The sequence below is a fragment of the Xyrauchen texanus genome, unplaced genomic scaffold (genome assembly GCF_025860055.1).
Source record: "Xyrauchen texanus isolate HMW12.3.18 unplaced genomic scaffold, RBS_HiC_50CHRs HiC_scaffold_329, whole genome shotgun sequence".
Classification (NCBI taxonomy): Eukaryota; Metazoa; Chordata; class Actinopteri; order Cypriniformes; family Catostomidae; genus Xyrauchen; species Xyrauchen texanus.
Genome location: NW_026266297.1, coordinates 10,359 through 18,107, shown reverse-complemented (window position 1 = coordinate 18,107; position 7,749 = coordinate 10,359). Strand labels below are relative to the sequence as shown.

At 38.5% G+C, this 7,749-nt stretch overlaps 2 non-coding genes across 2 annotated transcripts; both read right to left on the bottom strand.

Annotated features, from left to right (window-relative positions):
• Positions 1-6,510: 6,510 nt before the first annotated feature.
• LOC127642053 (5S ribosomal RNA) lies at positions 6,511-6,629 on the bottom strand. Its single transcript, XR_007970257.1, has one exon. It is a non-coding gene; the product is annotated as a 5S ribosomal RNA (ribosomal RNA).
• A 680-nt stretch (positions 6,630-7,309) lies between these two features.
• On the bottom strand, positions 7,310-7,428 carry LOC127642052 (5S ribosomal RNA). The gene has a single exon (XR_007970256.1). It is a non-coding gene; the product is annotated as a 5S ribosomal RNA (ribosomal RNA).
• Positions 7,429-7,749: the final 321 nt, after the last annotated feature.

Genomic DNA, 7,749 nt, shown 5'->3' with positions numbered 1-7,749 from the left:
ATTCAACCTATACAATAAAATAAATTAAAAGACATCTTCTACAGGCAGAAATATATTATATTTCTTTAAAACATTCAGTACATAAATATTACTTAAAAAACCAAGTCACTTCCAGGTACATTCCATGCTAAATCTTTTAAAACTTTAAAAACCCTTGGAGTAAAAACGACAAAAAAACTTTTGCAACATGTTTTCATACTTAAAATACCAATACAGTCCTTCAATATATCTTTCTGTTTTCTTTTTAAGAACATTCCAAACATTAAGCACCACTCTTCCTTCTTTGGCCACATTTCTTCTTTCCCATACTGCATTTTTTATCAACATTATTAACAGGTTCACAAACTTTTTACTTTGACAATTTTCCTCCCATCCAAACATCACTATCCTCTTCCATTCTATTACCTCTTCGTCCCAGTCCTCAATTAATTCTTTTATCATTTTTTTGCATTTTCTGTAAAAACCCTCCAGCTCTTTACAGTATAGAAACAAGTGTAAAATTCCTTCGTCTTCGTCTTTGCATACTTTACATGTTGCATTCTGTTCCATTCCAATCTTAGTTAAAATACAATCGGTAAAAATTACTTTGTGCCTTATAAAATACTCTAAACATTCCAGTTTGGTTTCCACAATCTTTCCCTCATATTTCTCCATATACTTTCTTTTTCAGATCTTTAAATCTCTGTACCCAAAAATTGTTAACTACTGGTTCTTTAAAAACACCATCTCTAAAATAACAATAAAACTTTTTCACATTACACTCCTTAAAATTACATAGTTCCCTTTCAGGCAGACATTAATGTCTTTCTCTTCCTTCCATTCTTCCATGTTTTCTATTCTTTTAATCCATTCCTTCGGTATTATGCGTTTTTGATCATTTCAGTATTTATTTTCTATTTCTCGTTTGTTGCATTCCTCTTTTGCTTCCTCCATTGCATCCATTATAAATTGTGATGGTAAAAACCCTTCTTTAAATTCATACAAAACATCTCTTACCCTTGTTATTCCCACCTCCATCCATTTTTTAAACAAGATCTCTTTCCCATCTCTTAAAATCCTTTTGTTTAAGAACAGAGGTTGGTTTAAGATGTTTTCTCTTCCTTTCAGATTATAATCTATTACACTTAAGAAATCCCCCAAGCACTTAAAATCTCCTTATAGAAGTCAGGTAATCCTTCCACCATCCAGTTTTTTGTTTTCATCCATAAAATATCCTCCCCAAATTAAAATTCCCACATTTGTTTAAAAAATATTTCATAACCTTCTTCCATTCCGTTTCATTTTCGTCTTGCAACAATTTTTTGACTATTTTAACTCTTAAGCAGTTTTTCCTTTGTTTAATATCCATTAACCCCAACCCCCTCTTCTAATGGTCCTAATAAGGTATTGTATGCTATTCTCGGGGTTTACCCTCCCACAAAAACCCGAGAAAACATTTCTTCAACCTCCCTTCTACCCACAAAGGCATTTCTGTCACATATAAAACATACCACAACTTTGAGGCCATTAAAACATTCAATACTAAAACCTTCCCTTTCAAATTTAAAGCCCTCATTCTCCAAAAATTTAACCTCCGTTCTATTCCTGTTATCAATTCCTCCCACATTTTTTCTCTTACTTGCCCCCATCCTTTCCCATTAAAATCCCTAAAATCCTAATTTCTTCAACTTCCTTAAAATTAAAACATTCCGTTAAAACAGACGTTGCCCCGAACCTCATGTACACTGTCTTGTCTTCATTAATTTTACTTCCTGATCCTTTGCAAAATTCTTGTACATTCTTCATTACTTGTTTTACATCCTCTTTTCCTTTAACTATTATTGTTGTGTCGTCCGCATATTGAAAAATGTTCCCTTCTGCTTTGCTTTCTTGTATTTGAATTCCTTTTATTTTCTCTTCTTTTCGTATTGCTAGGCCCAAAGGTTCTGCTACAAGAGAGTATAATAAAGCTGAGAGTGGACATCCTTGTCTAATTGATCTAGTTATTTTAAAACATTCCGTTAAAAACCCGTTACATTTTATTTTTGTTAAAGCCCCCTTGTATAAAATCTTAATCCATTTCATAAAATTCTCACCAAACCCAAACCTATTTAAAACCCCAAACAAATATTCATGCTCCACTCTATCAAAAGCCTTTTCGAAGTCTAAGCTGATCACATACCCGCCATCATTCTTTTCTTTTTATGTATTGTATTGTGTCCCTTATGCTCATCGTTATGTCTGCTATGTCTCTTCCTTTTACTGCATATGCTTGACTTGTTTTTATTATTTGTGGCATCACTTCTTTTAATCTGTTTGCTAAAATCTTTGCTAATATCTTTAAATCTGTATTTAACATTGTTATTGGCCTGTAGTTTTTTAAATCAGTTTTTTCACCTTTCCTTTTATATATAAGCTTCATCAGCCCCATTCCCATCCTTTTCATTCATTTCTTCCTCTTTAAAAGTTTCCTTAAAAACCTCTTTTAAAATCTCTATTAAAATGTCCTTAAAACGTAAATAAAATTCACTTCCCAAACCATCTATCCCTGGGCTTTTCCTTTTATTTAGTTGATCTATCGCTTCTTCGATCTCCTCGTTCTTGATTTCCCCTCACATTCCTTTTTATCCTCTTCACTTAAATTTGTTTCAATATAATTTAACAGTTTCTTTTTTCCTCCTCTTCCACTCCTCTTGTTTTAAAAAGATCCTCATAAAAAACCTTTATCTCTTCTAGCACTTTTTCATTCCCTCCACAAGCTCTCCACTTCTCCCTTTTAATTCTTTTATTATTCCAACTTTCGCTCTTTTTTTCTCCAAGTCAAAAAAAAACTGGGTGCATTTCTCCCCTCCACCATATATTTGGACTTACTTCTTAATCTTAGCCCTCGTGATAATTTTTTCTTCTGTTTCTTTCAGTTTCTCCTCTATTTCTTTTATCTTTTTTATGTCTTTATTTTCATTATTTAATTCTCTTTCTAACGTCTCCTTTATTTCTTTTTCTTTGTGTCTTTTACATATTTGTAAGATTCTGCAATACTTTATTGAACATTTTTTTACTAGATATTTAACATTCTCCCACCACATTCTTTTTATCTTCTTGATACATTGCATTATCCTTCTCTTTCTCTATGATTCCTTTTATCTCTGCCACATAACCTTCATTCTTTAAAATCTCTGTATTTAAAATCCATGTACCCGGTCCCCTTTGCACATTACTCCAATCTATTTTGAAACGTAAAAACTTATGATCGCTAAAACTGGTTTCTTCATAGTTGATTTTTTCAATAAAATTCTCCATATTTCTTGTACATAGCAAATAATCAATTCTTGTTTTACATATAAAATGCCCCACTATTTGTTTCCTTGAATAAACCTTTTTCCCTCCATTTCTTTCCCTCCATACATCAATTAATTTATTTTCTCTCATCAATTGCTTAATTCTTTCCTTCCTGTGTCCGATTTAAAAACCATCCCCTCTGCCATGTCTAGTTTGCTGAAAACTGTGTTAAAATCCCCCATCATTATCATTTCCTTATATTTTTTATTACACTCCTTAAACAATTAAAAAATTCTTTCTTTTCTTTCTCTTCTGTTGGTGCATGTACATTCACTAAAATTAATTCACGTCCTTCATAATTTACTTCCACAGCCATGCATTTCCCATCTTATCTTTGTACACCACTTTGGTTGTATTAAAAACATCTTTTCTCATTAAAAGCGCCACCCCTCTTCCAAGCCTACCATCCCCATTATTATATAAAATATCTCCTTCCCATTTCTTTTTGTATACCATCATCACACTCTCTTTCCAATTTGTTTCTTGTAAAACAATGACATCTTCACCTCTACATTTTTCTTTCACTCTTTCAAATTTTCCCATGTCCGTCAGTCCCCTTGCATTAAAAGTAACACAACTTAAAACCATTAAAAGAAATACAAATAAATACCTAAAAACCATTATTCTCCATTTTCTCCCTCCAGGTCCTTTAACACTTCATATCTGTTTGCCTGTTCACCTTGGCTTCTTTTCATAGTCTTTTTTCTTACATTTTCAAAATTCGGTGTTACCTTCAATGATCTCCTTCTTATTTTTCCTCTCCCCCTCCTGTCTTTGTCCAAATTGTCCGTTGTTATTTCCTCTTCACTTTCAGTCTCTTTACTTAGATCCATCCTTCCTTGTCCATCTTCCTCCATGTTATCCCGATAGCTTTTAAAATTGTCTGATATCTCCATTGCTGTCCTTTGTGTGTCCTGCTCCATTGTTTGTTCCTTATTGTTCTCTTGTTCTCTTTCTCCTTCCTCTCTGTTGCTCGCTCCTTCTTCCATTCCTTTTTGTCGTACATTTTCTTCCTCTTGTCCTTCATCGTTTTGTCTTTCATCCCCGTTGTTTCCTTCATGCACCTGTCCGTCCACCCAATGCTCCCTACCTCCTTCCTCTTTCTCCATCCACCACTCACATTTATTTAAAATCTCCTGACACTCCGGGCACCTGACTGCGTTACAGTCTCTTGCGAAGTGTCCCTTTTCTTCACATTTGTAGCACTTGAAATCTGGGCACTCTTTAAGCAGATGATCCGGGCTCATGCACAGCCTGGTGACTGTGCACCTGGTGACTGTGCACCACCCTAAAATACTGCTGCCCTTCTGCGGTTTCCAGCCTTGTGCTGTAGGGCAATGATGCCACTTCTTTAGGGAACCTTACTTTAAGGAACCTCGTTCCATCCTCGATTCCAGTGCCCGGGTAGCATCTTCTTTTAATTGTTGATATGGGGTTGACTCCCATCCCTCCAATTTTCCAATTATTTCTCTATCATCTAGGTAGACGGGCATGTGCATGAAGGAAACAACAAAGTCTCTATTTTGTAGTTTTTTAATTTCACAGTTCACCCCTTTTATATTCAGTCCATCAGTCAATTTCTCACATGTTTCCTAATTTCCATTGTTAGTTCATATTCATTTCCTTGTCTTGGTCTTAACGCTAGAATTTTCCCATTTCCACATTTATCCACCACTGCTTTGATAATATCTACCGCTCTCACCTCATTAACATTCTCCACATTCACAATCATCGTCGCCTCCTTTAAGTACTTCCGTCCACCGATTTTGTCTTGAACGTCTTGTTTTTTCCCGTGTCCTGCTCGTTGTTGATAATCCAGTCTGGTGTCGTTTGCCATGCGTTTCTCTCCAGCCATTCCAGTGTCGTTTGCCATTCGTGTTTCTCCAGCCAGTCCAGTGTCGCTTGCCTTTCGTGTTCCTCCATCCAGTCCAGTGTCGCTTTGCCATGCGCCTTCCTTCAGCCAGTCCAGTGTCGTTTGTCGATAATCCGTCCATTTTAAGAAAGAAAAAAAATAAAGAAAAGACTAACCACCCTCCAGCTAGCAAAATGCTGCTGTTAGGTGGTTTAAAAACTGTCAAAAAAAAAAAAAATACAAACTTAAAGTTAGAAAACCTAAAAACAAACACAAAAAAAAATAAATAAATAAATAAACCACAAAATGGAGGAGAGCCTTCCTCTCCAACTGCAGCCAACACTTCCAATTGCTCACTAGCTCCCTCTAGCGTGCTCAGGGTGGTATGGCCGTAAGCGAAAGATGCCGTGAACAGACGGCTATTTAAAGACAGCCCAATGCCTGGGCCTTCCTCCTTGACACATGTCTTGGTGTGTCGTTTCAGAAGGAGAACATACATTGGACAAACAGACCCTGTCCTGACAAATGGGCTTTTAAACTAACTAAACATTTCAAACAAAAAAATAAACTAAACAAAACAACAACCAAAGTGAAGTGCCTCCTGTCTCCACATTCAATTACATTGGAGCTGGACACACTACCTTTTCCTGCTTACCTGTACCTTAGCTGCCACGTTGCTTGCTAAAAGAGGGAGGACTCAGCGTGGGCAATGGGCCACCTTCCTCCTTGACACATGTCTTGGTGTGTCGTTTCAGAAGGAGAACATACATTGGACAAACAGACCCTGTCCTGACAAATGGGCTTTTAAACTAACTAAACATTTCAAACAAAAAAATAAACTAAACAAAACAACAACCAAAGTGAAGTGCCTCCTGTCTCCACATTCAATTACATTGGAGCTGGACACACTACCTTTTCCTGCTTACCTGTACCTTAGCTGCCACGTTGCTTGCTAAAAGAGGGAGGACTCAGCGTGGGCAATGGGCCACGCACGGCAAGAAGCCACTGGGCCAACGCAAACCCTTCCCCACTCAAAGAAAGTCCTCTGGACACGTTCGATGGGAAATGTGCAACTCATTTTGCGGCAGCAAAGCACTTTGTTGGCACTTTCCTTCTCTGTGTGTTGCTGTCAAGAGGCAGCCAAAAAATAAAACCAGCCTCTGGACTGCCCCCTGGAGGAGGCAAGAAAAGGACCAGGCTGTCATTTGCCACAGAGAAGGCAAAATGAAGGAAATAGATGGGGGGGTGTCTATTTACTAAGGTGAATGAATAAAATAAAATAAAAATGTCAGCTGTGGCAGGAGGACGTGTATTAGTTAAACCAATCCAGGAGAAGCAAAAGCTTACAGCACCTGGTATTCCCAGGCGGTCTCCCATCCAAGTACTAACCAGGCCCAACCCTGCTTAGCTTCCGAGATCGGACGAGATCGGGCGCGCTCAGGGTGGTATGGCCGTAAGCGAAAGATGCTGTGAACAGACGGCTATTTAAAGAAAGCCCAATGCCTGGGCCTTCCTCCTTGACACATGTCTTGGTGTGTCGTTTCAGAAGGAGAACATACATTGGACAAACAGACCCTGTCCTGACAAATGGGCTTTTAAACTAACTAAACATTTCAAACCAAAAAAGAAACTAAACAAAACAACAACCAAAGTGAAGTGCCTCCTGTCTCCACATTCAATTACATTGGAGCTGGACACACTACCTTTTCCTGCTTACCTGTACCTTAGCTGCCACGTTGCTTGCTAAAAGAGGGAGGACTCAAGCGTGGGCAATGGGCCACGCACGGCAAGAAGCCACTGGGCCAACGCAAACCCTTCCCCACTCAAAGAAAGTCCTCTGGACACGTTCGATGGGAAATGTGCAACTCATTTTGCGGCAGCAAAGCACTTTGTTGGCACTTTCCTTCTCTGTGTGTTGCTGTCAAGAGGCAGCCAAAAAATAAAACCAGCCTCTGGACTGCCCCCTGGAGGAGGCAAGAAAAAGGACCAATGAATGACATTTGCCACAGAGAAGGCAAAATGAAGGAAATAGATTGGGGGGGGTGTCTATTTTGCTAAGGATGAATGAATAAAATTAAAAAAAAATGTCAGCTGTGGCAGGAGGACGTGTATTAGTTAAACCAATCCAGGAGAAGCAAAAGCTTACAGCACCTGGTATTCCCAGGCGGTCTCCCATCCAAGTACTAACCAGGCCCAACCCTGCTTAGCTTCCGAGATCGGACGAGATCGGGCGCGCTCAGGGTGGTATGGCCGTAAGCGAAAGATGCTGTGAACAGACGGCTATTTAAAGAAAGCCCAATGCCTGGGCCTTCCTCCTTGACACATGTCTTGGTGTGTCGTTTCAGAAGGAGAACATACATTGGACAAACAGACCCTGTCCTGACAAATGGGCTTTTAAACTAACTAAACATTTCAAACAAAAAAGAAACTAAACAAAACAACAACCAAAGTGAAGTGCCTCCTGTCTCCACATTCAATTACATTGGAGCTGGACACACTACCTTTTCCTGCTTACCTGTACCTTAGCTGCCACGTTGCTTGCTAAAAGAGGGAGGACTCAGCGTGGGCAATGGGCCACG